Below are 13354 nucleotides of genomic sequence, written 5' to 3' on the forward strand. Positions count from 1 at the left end.
ATATTTCTCTGCCTGCAAAATGCAATGGCTGGAGCTAGACGCTTTGTGAATACACTGGGCGCAGTAGATAAGCCAAAGGGAAGGGAAGAGAAAGTACATTTGTGTACACTTACCATAAATGCAGATGTTCGAGTGTATTCACTGTTGCAGTCATTACATTTGGGGAATTTGCTGGCAGATTGCCCTCAGTCGGCCTGAATAACAAAGTCTTGGGTCCTGCGTCGGTTGCTGTCTCCTCTTCCATGACATCAGGTTGTCAGGGCTATAAAACATGCAGCCGACACCATTTTATTCAGTTTTTCTTGCCCCAGATGCCAGGGGAGCAAATATATATACATACATACATATATATATATATATATATATATATATATATATATTTTCATATACATATACATATAACAATACAGAAAAAAATGTAAATGCACTTTTAGCACCATAAACTTTACCTTCATCTAAAAGCAAATACACCACAAAGGCTGTAGTATATAGTGAGAGAAAGAAAAGTTATAGAAAAGGGGGATGGCGGATGGGTAACCTGGACTGCAACAGTGAATGCGCTCAAACATCTACATTTATGGTAAGTGTACACAACTGTACTATGTTCTTCGTGTTTCACTGTTGCAGTCATTTCATTTGGGTAGAATCCCAAAGCTATGGATGGGAGGATGGAACTAAATAGCATTAGGAGCGGCTATAAGGCCCTGCAGAACTACAGTGGCAAAGCCTGCCCTGGATTTGGATAAGAGAGGCAAATGATAATGCTTTGTGAAGGTATGAACAGAGCTCCAAGTAGCAGCCTCTAGAATGTCTTTGGTTGGAACCCCTCTGAGAAAAGCTGCTGAGGTAGAGGCAGCCCTGGTGAAATGTGATCTGATCCCCTTGGGCACAGGTTTACCATGGTGCAAGTAGCAGAAACGAATGCAGTGGCTTATCCACTTAGAAATAGTCTGCTTTGATATAGCCTTCCCCTCTGACCCTGCAGCAAATGCTACCAGTAGTTGCTCAGACTTCCTTAGAGATTTGGTCCTGTTTAAGTAGAATCTTAGTTGTCTGTGTACATCCAATGAATGCAGAATCCACTCCCCCTTGTTCTGCGGATTTGGTAAAATGTTGGTAGGTGAATTGTTTGGTTAAGAGCCACACTGGATACCACCTTAGGCATAAAAGAAGGATTGGTCCTGAGGGACACCCTGTCCGGGTAAAATGTAATAAAAGGCTCCACAGCCATGAGAGCCTGTAGTTCTGAAACTCTCCTTGCTGAAGTGACTGCCAAGAGGAAAGCTGTTTTCCAAGATAGAAATTTTATATCCGCAGTAGCTGCTTGTTCAAAAGGAGGCAGGGTGAGTTTTTCCAGCACAAAGGTGAGGTCCCATGCAGGAGTTGGTGATCTTCTGGGAGGCCTTACATTTTTGGCCTCTCTAAGATGCTGTTTAAGCACAGGATGAGAAAAGAGGGGAGGCTCTGTGTTGTAATGAGCCTAGATGGTAGAGGCATGCATTTTTATTGAAGAAAAAAATAGGCCCTTGTCAAGCATCTCAGTTAAATATTGTAAAATCTGAGGAATATTGGGCTTTGCTGTGTCTGTTCCTTGTGCTTGATTCCAAGCACAGAATCTCTTCCATTTATCAGCATAAGATTTTCTAGTACTAGGCCTTCTGGCTTCCAAAATGACATCCATCACAGATTTACTGAGAGGTGTTTGAATAATTAAATGATCAGCCATGCTGCAAGGTTCAGAGTTTGGAGCTGAGTGTGCAGAATTTGATTGTTCTGCTGAGACAGCAGATGAGGTATTTGAGGCAAGTACCAAGAAGGAAGTTGAGACATATTCCTTAGAATTGGGTACCAGTGCTGGCGAGGCCAGTCCGGAGCAACTAGGATCACTTTTGGTTTTTCCTGTCTGACTTTTAGTAAGACCTTGGTGAGAAGAGGCAGAGGGGGAAAGGCACAGACTGATAGGTTTTTCCAACTGAAGGATAGGGCATCCACTTTCCATGCTTTTCTGTGATAAGTTCTTGTGCAGAATTTATCCAGCTGATAATTTTGGGGAGAGGCAAACAGATCTATGTCTGGGCTCCCCGATTTCTTTAACATGTTGAAGATTTGTGGATCCAGTTTCCATTCATGTGGGTCCATAAGATTTCTGCTTAGGTCGTCTGCCAGAGTATTTTGTTTTCCTGGCAGGAATTGAGCTTGAAGATGTATTTGGTAAGTCAAAGCTGTGTTCCACAATGCCATGGCTAGTCTGCAAAGGGGATAGGAATGTGTACCCCCCTGCTTGTTAATGTACGACATAACCGTGGTGTTGTCCGTCTTTATCAGTAGCTGTCCTGGATGAAATAAGTCCTTGAAGGCTGTGAGAGCATTCTGAACAGCTAACATCTCTTTCTGGTTGATATGAAGATGCATTTGTTTTGGGCTCCATTTGCCCTGAATGCATCTCCCCGCCAGATGGGCCCCCCAAGCATAGTCTGATGCGTCTGTAGTTAGGGTTTGGGTGACAGGGGGTAGAGTGAATAACAGTCCCTTGTTCTGCTGACATGTCTCTGCCCACCAAAGAAACTCCTGTTGTAGGCAGGGAATGAGAGGAATCATTGTTTCCAGACTGTGACAATGTTGACTCCATAAACTTTTTAGGTACCATTGTAGTTTCCTCATATGCAGTCTCGCATATGGAATTAGTAGACTGCAGGATGACATGAACACCAAAGCCTGCAGAATTTGTTTTGCAGATAACTGGGTTTTTGTTGCCATTTTTTTTTTTTTTTTTTGAAGTATGTTGTCAAATGCCTTTGTTTGTCTGGCATAAGCTAAGCCATCTGGGCAACTGTATTCAAGCTTGCACCCAGGAAAGTAATCATTTGAGAGGGTACCAGTTGGGATTTATTTTCATTTGTTGTGTACCCTAGGCATGTTAGAAGCCTTTTTACAAACGCCAGATGTTGGAGAAGAGTGTCCTTGTCCTCTGCTTTTATGAGACAGTCGTCCAGATAAGGATAAATCTGTATGCTTCTTTGTCTGCAAAATGCAATTACTGGTGCCATGCACTTTGCAAAGACCCTGGGCACAGTAGATAAGCCAAAGAACAGTGCAGAGAATTGGTAATGCAGAAAACCCGCCTTGAAGTGGAGGCATCTTCTGCATGATTCCCTTATTGGGATATGCAGGTATGCTTCTTTTAAGTCTAGAGTCACTAACCAAGCGTGCCTGCCCAGCATAGGCAGCAGCTGTTGTAAAGTCAGCATTTTGAATTTTGGAATGTCCAGGAACGTGTTCAAAATCGATAAGTCCAGTATTGGACGACAGGCATTGTCTTTTCTGGGTACCAGGAAAAGTCTTGAATAAAAACCTTGTCCTTTTTCCTTTTCTGGTACTGGATGAATAGCCCCCATATCCATGAGGGACATAACTTGTTTCTGAGCCTCTGCCCATTGATTATGTGGCAGAAATGGCCAACCGTTTGGAATTGGCAAAGTATGGAAATGAAATCTGTACCCCTGGGATACTATGTTTAATACCCACTTGCCCTGGGTAATTAATTGCAAATTTTGAGCATGAAGTGCTAGTTTCCTCCCCAAGGGGGCTGCCAAAAGATAAGTGCTTGGTGAAGGTAGAGGGAAGTCATTGAGACTGTTTACTGTAGGGTTGTGCTTTGTTTCCTCCAGATTTGGAGGTGGAGGCACCCCATCGCTTTGACCTGTAAGAACCCTGTGATTGGTATCTGGAGCCTTTTGAGTGCCTGGATTTGCCTTGAGCGGCTCTGTTGGACACAGGAAAGGACCAATTTTTAGTAAGCCAGTGTCTACTGAACCTGGGTGGCTGCACTTGCAAGAAATCTTTTACAGTTTGCATAGATTTAGCTTTGTCTTCCATTTTCTTTAAAATCTATTCTGCCTTATTACCAAACAGAGTATCATGCTTTATGGGGGCATCCAACAATTTAGCTTTAACATGATCAGGCAGATTTTGCTCCTTGAGCCAGGCATGCCTTCTAATGTCAGATCCAGTAACTGTGGCCCTGCAAGAGGCCTCCAAGGAATCAAAACCACATTGCAAGGTATGTTTTCCAACCTGTTCTGCTGAATGCCATAATTCCTGTAATTCTTTATTTTCCACACAATCAGAAATCAACATAATTTTCTGTTTCAGTAAACCCATAACATGCTGTTGATATTTAAGCATATGAAACTGGCAGTTTAAGGCCCTAATTGCCATGGTTGCAGACGTATAAACCTTCTTTCCCCCATCTATCCAGCGCCCTGGAATCTCTATCAGAGGGGGATAGGATTTTTAGCTGTAGAGGCCTTTACACTCTTGAGACCCTGTGAAATAGTCTCAGGATCAGCAGCAGGATTTTTGAATAGAAATTTGTGGGAGCCAGGAACCCTGTAATATCTGTCTGGCTTACTAGGAGCCATGCTTGATTCAGAAAACACATCATCAACAATGTCTAATACAGGAGGGTATTGCCAAAGGCCTATGCTGAGGAAGGAGGAGGAAATCCCTAAGCCTCTTTTTTGATTCAGAGAAGTCCTGAGTCTCCTAGTGAAAATGTTCCCTTAAAGTATGCAAAGTTTCTCCAAAAGAGTAATCCCTCAGGAAGAGATGCAGATGCGATGGATTCTTCTGCATCAGAATCCTCATAGGGTGGAAAAGAAAATTCCTGATCAGAAGAGGAATCAGAAGAAATGGAAACCTGATCTGAAGATTCATAATCAGTGCCTTGCCTAGGCCTCTCAGTGTGTGGGGGGGGAGGGGTTGGGAACCACTGATCAAGGTAATTAAACCCTCAGCCATTTTGATCATCTGTTTTTTAGGCACAGGGCCCGAGCACGTGGCTCATGCGTCGGTTTTTTAGACACAGAAGAAGTTTTTGATCTTGTTTTTGAGGCTGGCGTCAGTTTAATATAAAAATTTTGAGGCCTGAAAACACCCTCAGAAGCCAGTGCCTGCTCAGCGGCTCCGGACCCATCCAAGGGAGAGACATCCGCGTGTTCAATACTCAGAGAATTTCGCAGCATACTGGAATCCAAATGGGCCTTGGTAGAGGTCTGTGACTCAAAAGTAGCGGGTATCAGAAGCTGCGAAAGCGCCAGAGTACCGGTGAACCGGCAATTAGCTTAGGAGAAGCTTTGTCGTCGGCTTAAGACCTCAACGGTCTGTCTCTGTCTTTTTCTTTGTGCTTTTTGTGAACTCCGGTAGTCGGACTGCTAACAGACGACATTTCAGGATAATTAAATCTTGATCCAAAACATTTAGAAGCAAAAATATACCAACGCTTAATAGTGCGCATGGTTAAATCTAGCAAAGAACTGACAGCAAGGCACTTTATGATCTGGGCCTAGGCAAGGAATACAGTACAAATGAAAATCCTTATGAGGCATTTGCTTCCCACAAGTAATGCAATTATTAACTTTTACTGACATTGGTAAGGAGCAAGAAAAAGTTTCCCCAACGGGGTACTTAGCTTTAGTTTGAAGACTTCGGTTCTGAAACTCAAATGTGAAAATTTCAGGAGTCGGCCGACCGGCACTTGCGAACTGCTTCTGCTTCAGGCACCGCGCGGCAAGAAAGACTGATGTAATAGCGTCGGCTGCATGTTTTATACCCCTGATGACCTGACGTCATGGAAGAAGGGACAGTAACCGACGCAGGACCCACGACTTTGTTAATCAGGCCAACTGAGGGCAACCTGCCAGCAGATTACCCAAATGTAATGACTGCAACAGTGAAACATGAAGATCATCAGAAATTTCAGATTCCTGATCAGACGAATAAGAAGGAAATTCAATTCTAGGTCTCTTAGAGGGGGAAGGCTGGCTTCCCCTAATTAATGCAATAAGGTCTTCGGCCAGTCTAAGCATTTGTTTTTTAGGCATATGGGCCTGAGCATGCGGTTTGGACATCGGTTTTCTAGGCATGGATCGAATTTTATGCCTGGATGAAAAAGATGGTATCGGTTTAAATAAGTCTGTAGGCCTGAATACACCCTCAGCAGCCGGTGCCTGCACAGCGGCTCCGGACCCATCCAAGGTAGAGACATCCGCTGTTTCCATAGTCAAAGAAGCATCTCGCGGCATACCAGACTCCGAATGGGTCTCAGTAGAGACCTGCGCATCTGAGGTAGCAGGTATCAGGGGCTACGAAAGCGCCTCACTGAGTACCAGCGGGCTGGTGACTAGCTTAACGGAAGCGTTGGCAGCGGTTTTGGACCTATGCAGTCTGTCTCTGTCTTTATCTTTACTTTTTTTGGAAGATCGGTAGTCAGATGGCTTAACAAAGACATTTCAGAGTACTGATACAGAGTACCAAAATAACTTGCTGCAAAGACAGCCCGACGACGAATAGTTTGGGGGTTGAACAAGGCACAAAACCGACAGCGAGGGACGTCGTGGTCTGGCATAAAGCAAGGGATGGAGTATGAATGAAAACCTTTATGAGGTATTTGCTTTCCACAGGTAAGACAATTATTAACTTTTACTGACATCGGTTGGAGCAAGAAAAAAGATCCCCAATGGGGTACTTTTCTTTTTTGAAGACTTCGGTTCTGAAACTCGAAAATTTCAGGAGTCGGCCGACTGGCACTTGCAAACTGCTTCTGCTTCGGGCACTGCACAGAAAGAAAGACTGGTGTAATGCCGTCGGCTGCATGTTTTATACCCCTGACGACCTGACGTCATGGAAGAAGAGACAGCATCCGATGCAGGAATCCAAGACTCTGGTATTCAGGCCGGCTGTGGGCTACCTGCAGGCAGATAGCCCAAATGTTATGACTGTAACAGTGAAACACAAAGAACATCAACAAACTATACCAGCGTTACACAGGTGCAACAATGAAAAAAATTGAATAAATTAAATAAATCTAGGCTCCTGCAACTTGAAAGTTTGCCCTGATGGAGCCATTAATAGCATTAGGGAATGGACAACCAGAATAAGTCAATATAACCACGAACAAAAAACATAAACCGACTGCCAGTAAACTGAGTTATTACCAAAGAAATATTACAAGCAATGGCATTATTGAAGGTTACTTAGTCAATAAACTAACAATGTTTACCTATTTCGGAGAAAAAGTTATTTCAAAAGTACAGTTTTGTACCTACCATAAATGTAGATGTTCGATTGTAAACACTGCTGCAGTCATTACACTTGGGTTATCCTGCCGTCAGGCGGTTCCCCAGTCGGCCTGAGTTACAAAGTTTTGGTCTGGCGTCAACTGCTGTCGCCTCCTCCCTGACATCAGTGCGACAGAGGTATACAAGATGCAGCAGACACCACTTTCTTCAGTTTTTCTAGCCCCAGATGTCAGGTGCCTCTAAATAGGTAGGCAATTCCAATTGCTAATAAAACATACATAAGAAAAGCAAAAAACAACTTACAGCTACCAGCAAATACTCCCCATAGGTAGTAAAGGGTAGAAGGCATAGGTACATACCAGCAAGTAAGAGGGGAAGGAGGGAGGGTAACCTGGACTGCAGCAGTGTTTACACTCGAGCATCTACATTTATGGTAGGTACAAAACTGTACTATGTTCATCATGTTACACTGCTGCAGTCATTACACATGGGTGGAATCCCAAAGCTGAGGTAGGGAGGCTGGTTCTATAAGTCATTATGGGTGGGTATAAGGCCCTGCAACACAGCAGTGGCGAAGCCAGCTCTGGATTTGGAGTATAAATGCAAATGGTAATGCTTGGTGAAGGTATGCACAGAACTCCATGTTGCTGCTTCCAAAATATAATTGGTAGGTACTCCTCTGAGGTAGGCAGATGAAGTGGCTGTTGTCCTGGTGGAGTGAGATCTAATGTTGCTAGGTACAGGCTTCCCATGGTGAGTATAGCAGAAACATATACAATGTCCTATCCATTTTGATATAGTCTGTTTTGAAATGGCTTTTCCCTGTGCTCCTGCAGCATATGCTACCAATAATTGATCAGATTTTCTGAAAGCTTTGGTTTTGTCCAAGTAGAAGCTTAACTGCCTGTGAATGTCCAAAGAATGTAGTAGTCTCTCCCCTTTGTTCTGTGGTTTTGGATAGAACGTTGGCAAGTGAATAGTTTGGTTTAGAGCTACACTTGATACCACCTTTGGCATAAACATAGGGTTAGTTCTTAAAGACACCCTGTCCTGGTGGAAAATGAGGAAAGGTTCCACTGCCATTAGTGCCTGTAATTCTGAAACTCTTCGTGCTGATGTTATTGCCAGTAGCAGAGCAGTTTTCCAAGAGATGTATTTTAATTCTGCTGTGTTAGCTGGCTCAAAAGGAGGTAAAGTTAATTTTTCCAAAACAAAGTTGAGGTCCCAAGTTGGGGTAGGTGCTCTACGGGGTAGTCTTATGTTTTTAGCCCCTCTGAGGTACTGTTTGAGCAAAGGATTAGACAAAATTGGTGGGTCCGTGTTGTAATGAGCAGAAATGGCTGAGGCGTGGATATTGATGGATGAGAAGGAGAGGCCCTTGTCCAGCATCTCAGTTAAATATTGAAGTATCTGAGGAATGTTTGGGACAAGAGGGTCAAATGCTGTGCGCCTGGTTCCAGGCACAGAATCTCTTCTATTTATCACAGTAGGCTTTCCTGGTGCTAGGCCTTCTGGCCTCCAGAATGACATCCATAACAGCTTTGGAGAGAGGCATCGTTTGCTTGACTAAGGAATTTTCCATGCAGCTAGGTTTAAGGTTTTTAGCTGGCTGTGAAGTATCTGATTGTTGTGCTGTGTCAGCAAATGTGGGACTTGAGGCAAAATCCAGGGTGGTTCTTGTGCTAAGGTCTTTAAGATTGGGTACCAGTGCTGGCGTGGCCAATCTGGTGCAATCAGAATCATCTTTGGCTCTTCTTGCCTGGCTTTTATGAGCACCTTTGGAAGGAGAGGTAAAGGAGGGAAAGCGTATACTTGCAGGTTTTTCCAGCTGAATGAGAGGGCATCCACTTTCCATGCTTGTGGATGTTAACTCCTTGTGCAGAAATTCTGTAGCTGGCAGTTCATTGGGGATGCAAACAGATCTATGTCCGGGCTCCACCATTTTTGTGTTATCAGCCTGAATATTTGTGGATTCAATTCCCATTCGTGGGGATCCATGATGTTTCTGCTTAGGTCGTCTGCCAGTGTGTTTTTCTCTCCTGGCAGAAATTGTGCTTGCAGATGAACTTGGTAGTCTAGAGCGGTGTTCCACAAGGTCATGGCTTGTCTGCAGAGGGGGTAAGTGTGTGTGCCCCCTTGCTTGTTTATGTACCTCAAAACTGTGGTGTTGTCTGTCTTTAGTAGTAGTTGTCCTGGATGCAGCAGGCCCTAGAAAGCTATAAGTGCATTTTGTACAGCTAGCATATCTTTTTGATTGATGTGAAGATGCCTTTGCTCTGTGGGCCACTCGCCCTGAATACATTTTCCTGCCATGTGTGCTCCCCAGGCGTAATCCGATGCATCTGTTGTCAGTGTTTGCCTGGCTGTGGGTCGAGTAAAAGGCTGTCCCTTGTTGAGGTGACAAGCTTGAGCCCACCATCGAAACTCCTGTTGAAGGCAAGGAATTAGTGGTATAACTGTTTCCAAACTTTGACAGTGTTGAGACCATACACTCTTTAGGTACCATTGTAGTTTCCTCATATGCAGTCTGGCATATGGAATTAGTAGTATGCAAAATGCCATGTGGCCCCAAGGCCTGCAGAATTTTTCTTGCAGGGAGTTGGGTCTTTGTTGCCATTAATTGAAAGTATTGAGCCACTTGTCCTTGCTTGTCTGGCGTGAGATAAGCTATCTGGGCCGTTGTGTTCAAGCTGGCACCCAGGAATATTATCTGTTGTGAGGGCACTAGTTTTGATTTCCTTTCGTTTACTGTGTACCCCAGGCAACTTAATAACTTTTTTTACGAACGCCAGATGCTTTAGAAGAATGTCCTTGCTCTCTTTTTGAATCAGGCAGTCGTCCAGGTATGGATAAATTTGAATTCCTTTTTGCCTGCAAAATGCAATTACTGGTGTCAGGTACTTCGTGAAGACCCTGAGCGCAGTAGATAAGCCAAAGGGCAGTGCAGATAATTGATAGTGCATTGAACCAGCTAGAAATCTGAGGTATCTTCTGCAGTTTTGTCTGATAGGGACATGCAGGTATGCCTCCTTGAGGTCCAAAGTCACGAGCCAAGCTTTCTTGCCCAGCATGGGAAGAAGCTGCTGTAGTGCCAACATTCTGAATTTCGGAACATCCAGGTAAGTTTTTAGAGAAGAAAGATCCAAAATGGGTCTCCAGGCTTTGTCCTTTCTGGGAACCAGAAATAGTCTTAAATAAAATCCTTGTCCTTGCTCCTGTGGTGGTACCTTTTGAATAGCTCTCATGTCCATGAGTGCTATAATTTTTTATTGAGCCTCTGCCCATTGATTTGGTGGCAGATTTGGCATTCCTTTTAACCTTGGCAAGGTGTGAAAGTGGAACCTATAACCTTGAGATACAATGTTGAGAACCCATTTGTCTTTGGTGATGCAATGCCAATTGTGATAGAAAAGTGCCAGTTTTCCTCCTAAGGGGGCTGCCAAGAGAGAGCTGTTTGGCAGCTGTAGTGGTAAGTCATTGAGGCTGCTTTTTATAAGGTTGTGGCCTGTCTTCCCCTTCTTTCTGGCCTGGTGTACCCCATTGGCGAGGTCTGTAAGGGCCTTGTGCTTGACCTCTACCTCTTGGAGGCCTGTATCTGCCTCTTTGAGGTCTGTCTGTGATTGGGAAAGGACCAATTCTTGGTTGGCCAATTTCTGCTAAAATGAGGAGGCTGAACCTGTAAGAAATCCTTCACCATTTGCATAGATTTTGCCTTATCCTCCATCTTCTTTAATACCTCCTCTGCCTTAACTCCAAACAACACATCCCGCTGCAAAGGTGCATCCAGTAATTTTGCCTTAACATGATCTGGTAACGTATGTTCTTTTAACCAAGCATGCCTTCTAATGACAGAGCCTGTAACTGCTGCTCTACATGAGGCCTCTAAGGAATCAAACCCACATTGCAAAGTATGTTTTCCCACTTGTTCAGCTGCATGCAATAAATCCTACATTTCTTTAAAATTAGGAGGATCTGAATCTGGAAGCATCTTTTGTTTCAACTGAGACATCAAAAATTGCTGATATTTTAGCATGTGAAACTGGCAATTTAAGGCTCTCATTGCTAAAGTTGCAGACGTATATACTTTATTTCCCCATCTGTCTAATGCTCTGGAATCTCTGTAAGAGGGAACTGGGTTTTTTGCTGATGAGGCCTTAATCCCTTTGGGTCCCTGAGAAATAGTTTCAGGGTCAGCAACAGGGCTTTTATACAGAAATTTGTGAGAGTCAGGGACTCTGTAATATCTATCAGGTTTAACTGGGGCTGGAGGTAAGGAGTCAGGATTTAAGCTGGATTCAGTGTACACATCATCCACAATATCTAACACTGGCGGAATAGCAACGGGTCTGTGTTGAAGCAATACAATGAAGTCTCTGAGCCTTTTCTTGGATTCTGAGTAATCCTGGCCTTCCCAATGGAAATGCTCCTGCATGGTATGTAAGGTCTCCTCAAATGAGTAGTCCTCAGGCGGAGAGGCTGATGGAATTGATGCCTCAGCATCAGAATCCTCATAAGGGGGTAAGGAATATCCTAGGTCTGAGGATGAATCTGAAGAAATGGACACCTGGTCGGAAGATTCATAGTCTGCATCCTGTCTGGGCCTTTTATCAGGAGGGGGATGGGACCCCCTGATCAGGGTGATTAGGTCTTCGGCCATTTTGAGCATTTGTTTCTTAGGCATGGAAGTCTGTCCTGGAGAATACTGTACCTGTTTCTTTGTTTTTAAGGGGGCCTTAGACTTAGCAGAGGGTTTAATGGTTAACTGGGTAGGTCTGAAGACACCCTCTGAGGCTGCGGATTGCTCAGCTACTTCGGTTCCCTCAGGGGGGTTAGTATCAGTAGGCTGAAAACATAGAGCGTCCGAAGGCCCAGCCAGCTCCACGTGGGAGTAGGAGGCAGTCTGTGGTTCTGTGGAAGCGGTCGTCAGGGGCTGCGTAGGCGCCTCGCTGAAAACCGGAGAAATGGCGACCGGCCTAGAAGAGGCCTCGTCGTCAGTTTTGGGCCTCGGATGCCTGTCTTTGTCTTTGCGCTTTTTATGTAATCTGGTCGGAAGTTCCGATGGCATGGTGTAATTGAATTTTCTGCCAAAATAATATCAGGCAAAATCAAACCGACGTTTAATAGTGCGCTTGTTAAACCTAGCACAAAACCGACAACCAGTGACGTCGTGGTCTGGGCCTGGGCATGGAATACAATAGGAGTGGAAATCCTTATGAGGTATTTGCTTCCCACAAGGAATACAGTTATTAACTTTTACTGACATCGGTCTGAGGCAAGAAAAAGTTTCCCCAACGGGGTACTTAGCTTTGTAGAAGACTTCGGTTCTGGATTCGGAATGAAAATCTCAGGAGTCGGCCGACCGGCACTTGCGAACTGCTTCTGCTTCGAGCACCGCGCGGCAAGAAAGACTGAAGAAAATGGAGTCGGCTGCATCTTATATACCCCTGTCACACTGACGTCAGGGAGGAGGCGACAGAAACCGATGCCGGACCAAGACTTTGGAACTCAGTCCGACTGGGAACCGCCTGACGGCAGGATAACCCAAGTGTAATGACTGCAGCAGTGTAACACAATGAACATCTGTAGAACACTGGCTGCACAACAGGCGGGAATACAAGTAATCCCTAAAGAAAATAGTTGCGTCTGGCAACTACACTTAGAGGAATAGTTCCCTGGGTAGTTCTGGATTGCATTTTTATTGGATGCCGAGGGAACATTTAACATATTGAGGCATAGTCAATTAATGGAGGCGTTTTCTGGGCGAAAGGACTGCAGAGGGCGGTATGAGAGTGTTCCTTTAGCAGCAACAGTGGAAAGAGTGGGAAAAAAAAACAAAGGGCGTTATTACTAAGCCATTCCAGCACCCTTATTCTTTCTATTGCTCTGAGAGACTGTAATAGGCTTAAAAATAGCTCACTGTACCGGAGCTTAACAAAGGAGGATGAAGGAAACATTCAAAATATGGATTTACTTGAGCAAACTTACTTTCCTTCAGTGGTACCATCATAAGAAAGGGCAGAAGAGCATTTTGGAAATGAGGAAACAAGAAAAGAATAACACAGTTGTCCTTTAATAAAGTTTGGATTACTAGGTTACCTTAAAAAAGCTTTTCTTATATTTATTTTTAATTTGTCTTTAGCTTTTCAGTTTCAGTTCTAAGGTAGCACAGTCTGAGTTTATACTGTGGTATTAAGGGGAAGGGGGACTTGGTTAAAGGAATGATTTTTAGTTTTTATTGCTCTTAACAGAACTACCCTCTAACTACTCCCTTGCTC

At 44.1% G+C, this 13354-nt stretch overlaps 1 protein-coding gene across 1 annotated transcript in view; it reads right to left on the minus strand.

Moving 5' to 3' along the window:
- The window catches only part of LOC122798415 (1-phosphatidylinositol 4,5-bisphosphate phosphodiesterase gamma-1-like), a 3104897-nt gene that overhangs the window by 2075205 nt on the left and 1016338 nt on the right, over nucleotides 1-13354 (minus strand). The gene's annotated exons all lie outside the window — the stretch shown is intronic.

Source organism: Protopterus annectens, chromosome 3.part1 (assembly GCF_019279795.1).
Source record: "Protopterus annectens isolate FY-2018-M chromosome 3.part1, PAN1.0, whole genome shotgun sequence".
In the NCBI taxonomy this organism is placed as follows: Eukaryota; Metazoa; Chordata; order Ceratodontiformes; family Protopteridae; genus Protopterus; species Protopterus annectens.